We start from the raw sequence: 14,220 nt of genomic DNA, 5'->3' as shown, positions 1-14,220 counted from the left end.
TCAGGTTTTCAGGATCACAAAAGGGGTGGTACATAAACATCTCACCACAACCCCCTTATAGGTCATGGTGAGCCCCCCCCAAACACCCCAAAACCTACTATACCTACCTGTCTACCACCCCAATAGCCCTTATGGCTGCAGGTGGCACCTATATGGCAGTACAATAGGGTTGGGGGGGTTGGTGGGTGCACATTTCACCATAAATGCAGTGGTTAGAGTGGCTTATGGGCCTGGGTTCTCCTCACTAGCCCACCCCCAGACTACTTAAGCCACCTCTGTACAGCTCTACTAGGCTTTCCTATGCCAGGTGCTGATGTTTTGCAGGCAGGTATGTACGTTTTTATTCTCATTTTTATGGCAGTGTGGGGGATCATTGATCACTGGGGGAGTGTGTGGGGATCTGTATTTTGTGTCTACAGTGATTATCTGGTCGCTATGGATACCTTTGGGAGATTTAGACCTGTTTTTAGATTGCCTAAGTCATTAAGTATAAGCTTCATCTAAGGAGTTTCGTTAAACTTTCGGTTGTACTTGCAGTACGACATAGTCTAGGTTGGCCAACATCCCACCTACCTCCCGCCCTAACCACTCCTTCAAAAACGCCCCTTTTCACTCTGGGTGTACAGCACCACTGAAAAGGCCTAAGCTGTTTTTAAATACGTCTAAAACCCTTTTCGATTATTGGCACTTGGACTACCTGTCTTTTTGATCGTCCAAGTACCGATTTAAGTGGGTTTTTAGACGTTTTTATTTTTGGACTATGAGCCCCTAAGCCTCCAAATTATTTGATGATTTCATGAAAACTGCAGTACATATTCCTCTTAAATATGGACATCATTGTATTTAGAGTGGAAAGCATTTAGAAAAAGAAACGTTGAATTTGATGGTTCAATAGTTAGATGGCCTAAAGTACATCCAGAAAAATTTGCAGTATATTGTGGTGATAAGGGAAGTCAATTTCAACTGGCCCCTATGTAATGATAAAAAGAGCAGTAACCACAGCCATCTGAGGGGTGAAGGTGCTCAGCACTGGACTAGAGCCTTTCACCTCTACCTGACACAGTTCTTGAAGCAATATGTACCTTCTAGAAGTTTGAGATTTCAATTCGCATTGAAGTTATTGACTGATGCATTAGGTGAAATGCATTATAGAAGAACACAAATAACAGCCGTTTCGGTCATTGGTCCACATTTATGGAACACTTTGCCAGGGTGCTTGAGATTATGCAAAGAGAAAATGTTATTTAAGAAGCAATTAAAAACCTTTTCATGTGCCAAAGCTTTTTGTTAGCTTAGTATAATACTGCATTTTATGGTTCATGGAGGATGAACATTTTTACGAGCATTATGCTAGTTTTAACGATTATATGTGGAAGAATAAGATAAGATGCATATATTATAGCATGTTTGAGTGTGTCCTGAGTATGTATGTTTTCTACTGTTCACACAAAAAACAGTGGGAACGGTCAAAGAACACTCCACAAGAAATCAAAAATGTAAAAACTGACTTGTTGATTCCAAAACAAAGGGACAAACATCAACTGTGGACCTGACACAGTACTGTGTTTCGGCGAATAAACGCCTACATCAGGGGTCACTGTAATATTGTAATACACAGGTGAACAAGTCCTTTGTTGATACAAGGTTTGGTCAATCACATACACACAAAAACCCAAAAGCTAGCAAGCTCGAGATTTTGTGTGTATGTGATTGACCAAACCTTGTATCAACAAAGGACTTGTTCACCTGTGTATTACAATATTACAGTGACCCCTGATGTAGGCGTTTATTCGCCGAAACACACTACTGTGTCAGGTCCACAATTGATGTTTGTCCTTTTGTTTTGGAATCAACAAGTCAGTTTTTACATTTTTGATTTTTTGTCCATTCCCACTGTTTTTTTGTGTGATTTTAAACTCGTGGGATTTTTGATTTTTGGTTCGATTGATTTTTGGTTTAAAAAAAGAACGATAGAATACACGGATAAAAATAGGAAGAAGGCCAATGATTGGAGTCAGGGAGCAGCACAACCACGCCGAATATCTCAGTCTGTGAATACGACTGTGCGTGGGCTCCGTTACTGAGGCCTCTTCCTACACACACATTTTCTAGTATATAAGTGATATACACTTTTTCATATATATATGGGAATATTGTGAGTAATAATATTTTGTGATAACCTTTCCCATTAGGGGACTGTATTTGAGTGTAGTAATATTTTTTTAAAAAAGAACGACCATATTAGTCCATATTATCGTTTATTTCATTGCTTGCATTTTATTTCATTGGTTGCCTTTGGAGGCAAGAGTATTATTCAAATTCTCCTGTATCTGCTTTAAGCTGATATCGGGATTGTCTCCAGCTTACCTTTTTCCTCATTTTGTGTTGCATAGACCATCAAGAGAAACTAGAAACTTCTACTTATTTGCTTATCCAAAAATTAACAGGTGTAGATATAAGACCTTAGATAGGACCCTAGCAACAATCTTGGTCAGGTAAATGTATTCAGCAAGCTATGTTTCCCTATCGCTGTTTTCGGAAATTAATTAAGACCACTTTGTTCGATAAGTTTATTACTTAGTGAGTTTTATTATTGAAATTCTATTTTACAAATATTTGTATTTTTTACTGTATTATTGTATTTCACTGATTGTCCAGCTCTGTTTAGTATAAAAAGCCTAGAACTTTTGGTTATGGCGGTATAAAAGGATAAAGTTATTATTATTATTGTCCTGTTGGACTTTTGCTTTTTGCTTTCTACTGTTACCCGCTTAGATGTTAAGCAGAGAAGAAATTTTTAAAATAAATAGATATCATAAATTTGTCACACTTCATTACATGAAGGCATCAAGTGTGATCCTTCATTGTAGCTGGTTGGAAATCAGGTGTTAACCCCAGGAAACAAGCTGTTTTAGGCTGTAACCTTCGTGAGAAAATTGCCTTTGGGCCTACAGCATCTAACAAAGCAGTTGTCAAAGTCTAGATGAGGACAGTTTCACTCCCTGGCTTGCAAAAAACAGTCAACCCACAACACCACTAATTCAGAAAACAAGACATATAATAATGGCATATAATAATCTAGCATTTTTCATGATGAGGATTCCCGTGTTTTACTACCCCAGAGGATTTGAGGTATGTTAGCATGTTCAAAGAGGCCTCATGGGGCATAATAGAAGTTGCGTACCATTAGAAAATATTTTGATTTTATATCATTTAAAATTCTGGTTCAATCGTCAATTCTTTCAATATTAGACTATTGCAATGTTATTTATTTGGGGGCTCATAAAAAAAACAACCAGTCGATTAAGATTAATTCAAATTACAGCAATTCGTCTGATTTTTAATTTTAAAAAACATGATCACATCAGCTCATATTATCAAAAACTTCTCTGGCTGCCGTTCGAGGCTAGAGTGTTGTTTAAATTTGGATGCATTTGCTATAAAGTTTTATTTGGGTTAGCTCCATCTTGTTGCTCATTTTAGATTTTTTATATGTAAAAAAAATATACGTAGAACAGGTTGGTTTTATTTTCCTTCAGCAAAAGCGTGCCGTTTTAAGAAAATTTTAGATAGGACTCTGGCGTTTCAAGCTGGAGTAATGAATTCATGTTTGAATGCTCTTATTACTCCAGCCCTCACTTACCATCAATTTCAGAAAGATCTTAAAACTTAACTATTTAAATAATACAATATTTAAAGGATTTCAAAATTATTATGATAGGCGGATTTTTTTTATTATTTTTATTGAGTAAGGTTTACAGTTGCTTATCTATTTTAGTATAAATCTGTATTGTGTATATTTTATTTTGAATAAGTTAGGGTTGTACTTTGTTAGTCAGTATCTTTTATTGAATTGTGTTATTTCCTTTATAAGACATTGTTATTTGGATCTGTATTTTGATTACTTCTTGTAATTATTATTATGTAAACCGCCAAGAACTGATGGTTTGGCGGTATATTAAAAAAAAACTATTATTACTATTATAAAAAGAAGGATAAAAACTTGTACTGTAACCGTGGCTCATTGTAACCTGTTAACTGTAACCCTTTCTGAGCTCTTTGGAGAGGATGGCGTAGAAAACGAAATACATATGGAGGTGCTGAAGGAGTTTGGTCCTTTCCAGCTCCAGGTGGGACCCTGTATCATCACTGGCAAAATCCAGTAAAGGTGAGAGGGAGACAAAAGAAGAAACTCCGGAAAGTAATTATTAAGTGGGCCTTTTTTTGTGATGAATTTGTCAGTTCTCAGGGGAAATAGATTTGAAGTATATGAGAACTTCTGGTACCTGTATTATAGCTTAGAATACATCAAGTGGATTCTGTTCTTACTTTCCTCCTAAATCTTTGATCTGGTATCACTAAAATATAGATAAAGTTTACATGGCTGAAAGTTTGTTACATGAGAAAATTTTAAAAACATGAGGGCTTGTCATAACAAAAAGAACACATTTTCTGTTCCAAAGTTCAAGGAAGTTGTAAGAAATGCACTAACTTTGAAAAAGGAAGAAGAGGAGACCTGGGAAAAGAAGAATCCTCAAAACTTTGGCAAGGTATTATATTTTGGGACAAGGCCATACTTGTGCTTGGAAAGAACAATTCATGGCAGCCTCATTTTGAATGTTCCGATGATGGGTTTGTTCTTAGCTGGGTTGTATTCATGCTACTAACCATGAAAATTGAATTTTTGAAATGCCAGCTACTAGTAAGGTGCTTTCGTTACCTCCCTGCCTCTTTTGGTGTTTCTCTCCCAGAATTCCTTTGGTACTTTGGTTCTCTTCCACTGATATCAAAGAGAAGCAGACCTGTCAGTGGAAAGTCACAAAGCGAAAGGAGAAGCGGAAGCCATGGAAAGGCAGCTGGGATAAGATGTTTTTAGGGAAGTAGACACTGGATTGGTCTGATGAAAACACCTTGGAGACTAGTTAAAAATCTTCTTCTTCCCTTGTACAGCAAAATGTGTCTGCCACAGGCGTTACTGACAAATGATGGGCAGAAATTCTGCTAGGAAGGAGCCCTTAGCAGGCCACTGCATTAGCCTTTAGGCTATTCCACGCCAACAATGTTAGAGCCGGTCATTGATGTTGCCGCTGTTTGTGATCGAGGCCAGGCTATGCTGGGCCGGAGGCCGTTTGGAGGCTGTAGCACTTCTTTCAGGGCTGGGGGTGTATGGGTTAACCACAATAGGATGCAGCTTGTCTTTACCGACTGAGATTAAGATGCTGATAAAGTGATGAGGGATATAGTCCGGGCAATATTCAGCTGGCACTGGTCATTGTTTTTAGGTCCAGTGCCAACTGTATTCCCACTTGTATGTTGGCCATTAAATCCTATGTAGTTAAGTGCAGTAATCATCCCTTAACTGTATAAACCGAACGACATGAAGATCTGACTGCTCTTTTGCATTCCAATTTATGCGGTGATCTTAGGTGGTTGTGGGCTGGACATTGGCAATTAACTGCAGAAGCGCCAACTCCACCCCTGGAAAGCCCACAGAAGGGCCGGTTTCAGCTCAGGTGCCAACCCCTGAATATTCGTGCTTAGCCAAGGACATGTTTAAATGGCCAGGAGTTTCTCTGGGCCGTTTAAATTGCTTTGAATATTGGGTGGACTGTTTTCTCATCCAAGGACTCAGCGATAGCTTTAATTCATAGTGCAAGAGTTAGGGATGAGAAATTACATTGACGTTTTAGAAGCCAAGGCCATGATTTCTTTATAATAAAACGAGGTGTGTTTTCTCTGCTATGATATTTTTGGGAAGGTAATTTCTTTTAAGTGTAATCCTTAAGAATTGTTCTTTGAAGTCTGGCATTAAGTAGACAATAATATAAAGATCGCCAAATGTTAGGCGTGAACATGCATGTGCAAATTGCTAATTCAATAACAGTATCTGGGTAGTCAGATTGTGTTCTATGATACTAGCATAAGTTGGCGTTTACACATCGACATGTAAACACGCCCACTTGTACCATGTCAATAGCAGGTGTAAATGTGTGTAGAAAAGGGGGCGGGGACAAACTTTGTCCCTTTGTCATTCTCTAAAAACTTGAGACTAGTATTAACATGTAAAACTTAACACAACTGCTTTTGGATTTTAATGAACTACTGTTAAATAACATCATTTGTGTTTTGTCTGCCATTTGAAATGTCCTTCCATCATGTGCCCAGCTGCTCAAGCATCTTACTGTTACTGCAACAGATTCATCCATCGTTGCTGGCATCAAGGAGCATTTTCTAACATTTAATAGATGCTTATTTTCCTGTTCATCAACTACACAGTTTAGGTTCTCTTCTACACACGTCTGAAAGACAATCCAATTACCTTCCCAGATGATGTAAAAACAAGCAGCTGAATTTTTGGGAAGGTTGTTCCAAAACCACATTGACATGGAAGGCTCTATTTGTGATTTATAAACAGTTGTACAGAATATTGACCCTTTTTATAAAAAGATTGAAATGTACTCGTAAAATCATAAGTGTTTGAAGCTTGTGCAAATGAGGATAGAGTCCAAGGGAGGCAGTGCAGGGACAGGGACAGAGCCTGCGGGGATGGAGAAGGGCTGGGGTCAGTGCTCGCAGGGACAGGGTCAAACTTTGTCCCCATGTCATTCTCTATGTATACCTAAATGTGACCTGCCTATGTCACGCCCACTTACGCTCTCTGTGCACGCCCTCTTTTCATTTACGCATAAGAGCCTTATTCTATAAACAGCGCCTAAGTCGTAGGTGTCATTAGGTGCAGCTGTCAATCATCAACTAGGCGCTGTTTATACAATCACGCCTAGTGGCGCTTAAGCATTCTTAGGCACCGGTAGGCGTTGAATCCTTAGGCGCACTACCATTTAGACCAGAGTTTTCGTGACCTAAATGAGTGCACCTAAGGTAGGCGTCTACCAGTGCCTGTCAATCCATGCCTAAACTCCAACCCAAATCTGCCTCTAACCACGCCTACATGCTGGTAGGTGCCTTGGTGTACACGCCTACCTCAAAGTGGTGGCATCTACCGAAATAGGCAGTGGAGGAGAGTGTGATGCAGTGGTTAGAGCTACAGCTTCAGCACCCTGAGGTTGTGGGTTCAACTCCTGTGCTGCTCCCTGTGACCCTGGGCAAATCGCTTAATCCTCCACTGCCCCAGGTACATTAGATAGATTGTGAGCTCATTGGGACAGATAGGGAAAATGCTTGAAGTACCTGTATGTAAACCACTTTGAGTGTGGTTGTAAAATTATAAAAAGGCGGTATAGAAGTTCCAACCCCTTTCCCTGATGTCATAATGCCTGGCATTATGACATCAGTAAATAGTAGCAACATTCCAGAGCTCAGATTGTGATGTCATAATGCCTAAGAGCCAACCTCACCAGTGATGTCACAATGGCTTCATTGTTCTATACTTGGCTCACTTCTGATATTGTATTGGAGGAGAGCGTGGCACAGTGAACATAAGAACATAAGAAGTTGCCTCCGCTGAGGCAGACCCTAGGTCCATCCTGCTCAGCGGTCCGCTCCCGCGGCGGCCCACCATGCCCATTGCCTGAGCAATGGTCTATACCTATCTATACCCCTCAATCCCTTTTTCTTCCAGGAATCTATCCAAACCTTCTTTGAAACCATTTAATGTTTTCTTGTCTACAACAGCCTCTGGAAGCGCGTTCCATGTATCCACCACCCTCTGAGTGAAAAAGAACTTTCTAGCATTTGTTCTAAACCTGTCCCCTTTCAATTTCTCCGAGTGCCCCCTTGTACTTGTGGCGCCCCTTAATTTGAAAAATCTGCCCCTGTCTACTTTTTCTATGCCCTTCAGGATCTTGAAGGTTTCTATCATGTCTCCTCTAAGTCTTCGCTTCTCCAGGGAGAAAAGTCCCAACTGCTTCAATCTTTCAGTATATGGGAGATTTTCCATTCCTTTTATCAGTCTAGTTGCTCTTCTTTGTACTCCCTCAAGTACCGCCATGTCTTTCTTGAGGTACGGTGACCAGTACTGGACGCAGTACTCCAGATGCGGCCGCACCATTGCACGATACAGCGGCATGATGACTTCTTTCGTCCTGGTTGTAATACCCTTCTTAATGATACCCAACATTCTGTTTGCTTTCCTTGAGGCCGTGGCGCATTGGGCCGATGCCTTCAGTGTTGCATCTACCATCACTCCCAGGTCTCTCTCCAGGTTACTGACCCCTAGTGGTGTTCCCCCCATTTTGTATGTGAACATCGGGTTCTTTTTCCCCACGTGCATGACCTTGCATTTCCCCACGTTGAAGCTCATCTGCCATTTTTCGGCCCACTTTTCCAGCTGTGTTAGATCCTTTTGAAGATCTTCGCAGTCTTCCCTGGTTTGAGCCCTGCTGTATAGTTTGGTGTCATCTGCAAATTTAATGACCTCACACTTGGTTCCCGCCTCTAGGTTGTTTATGAAGTGGTTAGAGTTACAGCCTCAACATCCTGAGGTTGTGGGTTCAAACCCCCTGCTGCTCCCTGTGACCCTGGTACATTAGATAGAATGCAAACCCACCAGGAGAAATAGGGAAAATACTTGAAGTGCCTGTATGTAAACTGCTTTGAGTGTGGTTGTAAAATTATAAAAAGGCGGTATAGAAGTCCCAACCCCTTTCCCTGATGTCATAATGCCTGGCATTATGACATCAGTAAATAGTAGCAACATTCCAGAGCTCAGATTGTGATGTCATAATGCCTAAGAGCCAACCTCACCAGTGATGTCACAATGGCTTCATTGTTCTATACTTGGCTCACTTCTGATATTGTATTGGAGGAGAGCGTGGCACAGTGGTTAGAGTTACAACCTCAACATCCTGAGGTTGTGGGTTCAAACCCCCTGCTGCTCCCTGTGACCCTGGTACATTAGATAGAATGCAAACCCACCAGGAGAAATAGGGAAAATACTTGAAGTGCCTGTATGTAAACTGCTTTGAGTGTGGTTGTAAAATTATAAAAAGGCGGTATAGAAGTCCCAACCCCTTTTCCTGATGTCATAATGCCTGGCATTATGACATCAGTAAATAGTAGCAACATTCCAGAGCTCAGATTGTGATGTCATAATGCCTAAGAGCCAACCTCACCAGTGATGTCACAATGGCTTCATTGTTCTATACTTGGCTCACTTCTGATATTGTATTGGAGGAGAGCGTGGCACAGTGGTTAGAGTTACAGCCTCAACATCCTGAGGTTGTGGGTTCAAACCCCCTGCTGCTCCCTGTGACCCTGGTACATTAGATAGAATGCAAACCCACCAGGAGAAATAGGGAAAATACTTGAAGTGCCTGTATGTAAACTGCTTTGAGTGTGGTTATAAAACTGCAAAAAGGCGGTATATAAATCCCTTTCCCTAATTTTAAATTGTTTATAATGGCCCTTTCAATTATCAGCGCTGATTAAGCCAATTAAAATAATTGTTAGGCGCCTAGACACAGTGACCCGGGTGCCTAACTTGAGGTGTCTTTTAGAGAATCAGAGCCTAAGACCTTCTTTTACAAGGATGTGCTTACCGCAGCTTAAAAGGGCTTACCACAGGATGCGCTAAGGTGTCCCGTGTAAGTTCTGCAAGCCACATGCTAAAAAATGTAAATTTTTCTTGGAGAGAGCTTATCTAGGGGGTGGAGAAGGGATGTTTCTGTGCTAATCAGCGCATCGACCTTGCTGCATGCAGGGAAAGGGCATCAGCCCTTACCAGCTTCCAAATAAGCAGTAGTAATGGCCTTGCGCCAATGGCAGCATTAGTGCGTGCACATTAATTCGGCAATAGAAAGCTGTCCATTTTCTGGCAGTAGTAAAATGGACTTAGGGTAAGGCCCACACCAGGTCCACTTTCTACTGCAGCTTTGTAAAAGGTTTGAGGGGAATATGATTGAGGTTTACAAAATCCTGAGTGGTGTAGAATGGATGAAAGTGAGTTGATTTTTCTCTCTTTCAAAGGTCCGGATTCTCTAACCAGCACCATTGGCGGCCACCAATTGCGCTTCTGGCAAAGGTAGGTGCCAGAAATGTAGGCCAGGGCTTTTCAGGCCTGCATTTCTGATACCTACTTTTGAAGTGACTCGTGCCTCCGTTGGCATTTTACGAGGCCTAATGCCATTTCTGGCACCAGTTTTATAGGCGCTGATAGTTGCCTTGTAAATCAGTTTAAAACATCGTTTAAACGGCATTTTTCACTAAGCTTGGGTACCTAGAAAACCAGGGCTGTTTAGAGAATTCAGGCCTCAATGAAATTACATGGAAATACTTTTAAAACAAAAAAGAAGAAAGACTTTTTCACTGAGAGAATAATTAAGCTCTGGAACTCGTTACTGGAGGAAGTGATAACAGTGGGTTTAAAAAAGGGACAAGTTCCTGGAGGAAACATCCATAATCTGCTATTTTGATAGATAATGGGGGTAGCATGGAATGTTGAAACTCTTTTGGATTCCGGAATGTTGCTACTCTTTGGGTTTCTGCCAACCTGAATTGGCCACTGTTGGAAACAGAATATTGGGCTAGATGGACCATTGATTTGACCCAGTATGGCCAGTCATATGTTCTTATGTGAGCCAAGTATAGAATAACTAAGCCATTGTGGCATCACTGATGAGGTTGGCTCTGAGGCATTGGTGGAATGAGGCATTATGACATCACAATCTCAGCTCTTTGGGTTTCTGCCTGGTACTTGGGGCCTGAGTTGGCCACTGTTAGAAACAGGAAGCTGGGCTTGATGGACCTTTGGTCTGTCCCAGTATAGCAATTCTTATGTTAGCCATTGTGACATCACTGATGAGGTTGGCTCTTAGGCATTGGTGAAATGAGGCATTATGATATCACAATCTGAGCTTTGGAATGTTGCTACTCTTTGGGTTTCTGCCAGGTACTTATGACCTTGATTGACCACTGTTGAAAACAGAATACTGGGCTTGATGGACCGTGGTCTGACCTGAGTGACGTGCACTAAAGTTATAGAAAAAAACTTAGCACGCAAGCAGGGTGTACGTGTGTAACTGCAAATATTCTATAACTCATCATTTCGAATTCTAGTACAATCCCTTATTCTGAGTCAACTCGATTATTGTAACATCGCCTACTTGGCACTCCACCCAGAAGTACATGCGGCGATTGCAACTAGTTCAAAATACAGCGGTTAGACTACTTTGTGGACTGAAGAAGTTTGATCATGTCACACCTTCCTATCGACTCTTACACTGGCTACCGATGGAGGCACGTGTGAAATTCAAGTTTGGTTGTTTTTGCTTCAAGGTACTCTATGGCTTAGCCCCTAAATACATAACAGACCTTTTCTCTTTCTCAACCAACAGACACAAGCGAAGCTCACACCTGAACTTCGTTTCTCCACCGGTTAGAGGTTGTAAATTTAAAAGTCATCACCAACATCTTTTCGCACATCAAGCAGCTTTATGGGGTAAAGACCTTGAACAATTGCTTGTGCCTACTACCTATGGAGAATTCAGGAAACGCCTGAAAACACATCTATTCCTGAAATACTTAGGAAACCAACCTATTCAATCTTAGTCCTTAACAACCGAGCGCAAGAACCACCTGTCGCTAAATCTGTACTTTGTTTATTCATTCAATCTGTAACATTTCTAATCATTGTAAACCGCATAGAACTTCACGGTCCTGCGGTATATAAACTGTTATTATTATTATTATAACTCGGTGTGCGATTGCAAGTTAGTAGAACTAAAATAATCAAATTTAAGTCAGGTCACTGAAACCCTCTTCTTTAATAAGATCCACTAGAAATGGAAAAACAAAGATAATGAGAAAATCATATGTTTTAATCAGAATATTTTCTGTGGTTTTTTTGGTTTATTTACGGTACTCGATCTATCACCTTTAGTCCAAACATCAAGGGCTTTTTTGTTAGGTAAATATTAAATCTAATGTTTGATGCGCTTTTTCACTGTGGATTTATAGAAATCGTGGAACTCTACTGCTGAAAACGAACAGAAGGTGCAAAAACCCAGCTAGCACTCAACAGCAAAGAGCTCTGGAGGAATGAGTTTTTGCATTTCCCTGCACAAATCTTTGAGACCCCTCGCTGGAGTACCTACAAACGAGGCCTTTTCTTCTTATCGCAAAAACTAATCCACAGTCTGCTGCTGTCTTCCAAAACAGATATAGTTGGCGAATAATGGAAAACTTCAACAGACAGTCCAGAACACAGTAGATTGTTAAACAGGGAAGCACAGAGAATCCTCTTCTAATACAGGCTTCCCACTGTTTCTCTGAAGCTCCTCTCCTTTGAACTCCAGGAAAACAGCAGAAGTACTTCTTTGTTCCTTTGAAATATTCATAGTCAATAGGAACCCTACTAAGCCAGCCTGGATCCTCTGGCTCCCTTCACCTTTCTGTGAAGCTGCTCCCTGAAAGGTTCAGGTTTTTTTCTGAAGGCCTCAGGCTGGGCACAAGTCCTTTGGTTGCCCTCTGCCACTCCTCTGTCTCTGTGGTCACTGACTCATCCAGTTGGAGACAGGAATGGGGAGAAGTGAGGGCATGAGTGTCACATCGGGGGGCAGAGAAGGAACAGTGGAGTGGAGAGATGAGCGTGGAAAAGCGACATCACCCGGGCACCTCCTCCTCTCACTACGCCACTGCCTGCAACACGCATGATGCCAGCTGCGGAAACCCTGAGAGAATAGCTAATATAGAGGTCCTTTTACAAAGTTAAGGTAAAAAGTGGTTATAGCCTGCTCTTTCGTGGGTCTTTCCCATGTGCTAAGACCATTAGAGGTATTCAAGCTTTAGGCAGGCTTTCACACTCTATGGCTTATGCCTTGGTAAAAATCTGGAATGACCTCCCTTCAGAAATTATTCCTTTCCGCTTTGACATGTTTTAGAAAAACTCTGAAGACGTATTTGTTTAATAAATTTTTAGCTTCAGAGTCTTCATTGGCTCCCGGTTTATTTTAGAATTCAATTGAAATGCGCTTGTATTTCTTTTAAAATTCTACATGGTATCCTTAATCCTCTTATTCCTTTATTTTGGAACGTTTACCGATTCTCCTTTGCAAGAGGTATCCAACAATTTAAACTCTCGCTTCCTTCTAAAAAAAAGGGATTAAAGGAGTCGAGATCTTCAGTCAATATTTGGTCTTTAAACTCAACTCTGGAATGATCTCCCCTTTTTTTCAGGAGCTCCAGTTTTAATTTTTCCGTAAATCTTTAAAAACTACTCTATTTGCCAAATATTTTGAAAATTAATTCTTTTGAAATTTTGCTATTTATCGTTTGTAAATTATTCCCTGTTTATTTAATTGCTATAAACCGAGTCGAGCTTTCTCAGAATGATGACTCTATATACAAAGTTAAGCTTTAGTTTAGTTTTAGTTTAGCTGACAAATAAGGGATTGTAGTATATGATCTTCCTGTCCAATTATTGTTTTTCTATGTACTTTTGAGCTAATTTTTGTTAACTGGTTCGAGTCCCATTTGGGAATGACCCGGTATATAAGACTAAGGATTGGATTGGATTTTTACCACAACAGTAAAATGGCCTATTTTCGGAATGAATGATCATGTGCAACTGTTGCCTTTAGCGTGTGAACCCTTACCCCACGCTAATACCGAGGTAATAAGGACCGGATTCTGAAAGCGGCGCCATAATTTGACAGGTGCCTGAAAAAACGGCGCTGGTCACACGTCACTCCAACTACAGCGAATGTGTAGTGTTGTTGGGATTTGTGTTTAATTTAAAATGGAGTTGAATTAACTAATTGGCGTGCTATATATGAGCGGACTCCAACTACAGCGCCATTTTTGGAATTGTGGCCTATGTCTAAGGTAGATGTCGGAAATGTAGGTCATACTTTTGCCTCTACATTTCCAGCACCTGACTTCAATGTAGAATCACGCTTAGTGGCGCAGAACATCAATCCCACCCATAACCATCTTTTGACATGCAGCGCCACTAAGTGTTTGTGTAGATGTAATTCCGGCACCATGTTTTGTAGGTACCGCTCAACACCTACGTTTTTTTTTCTTTTAATTGTTTTATAACGATGCGGTTAATTACCTCGCTGTTAATAGTCAAAACAATTAACTTAGGCGCCACTTGCAGAATCCGGGCCATGATAACATAGATTACTATATAATCTTTATTTATATACCACCAATACCTCATGGAAGTTCACAGCGGTTTACATAAAATAAATGATTACAACATTATGAACTGACTAAAGATATCTTTTTAAGTACCAATTCATCAAACATGCCAGTAAAATC

Source organism: Geotrypetes seraphini, chromosome 10, assembly GCF_902459505.1.
Source record: "Geotrypetes seraphini chromosome 10, aGeoSer1.1, whole genome shotgun sequence".
In the NCBI taxonomy this organism is placed as follows: Eukaryota; Metazoa; Chordata; class Amphibia; order Gymnophiona; family Dermophiidae; genus Geotrypetes; species Geotrypetes seraphini.
This window is presented reverse-complemented; position numbering follows the sequence as displayed.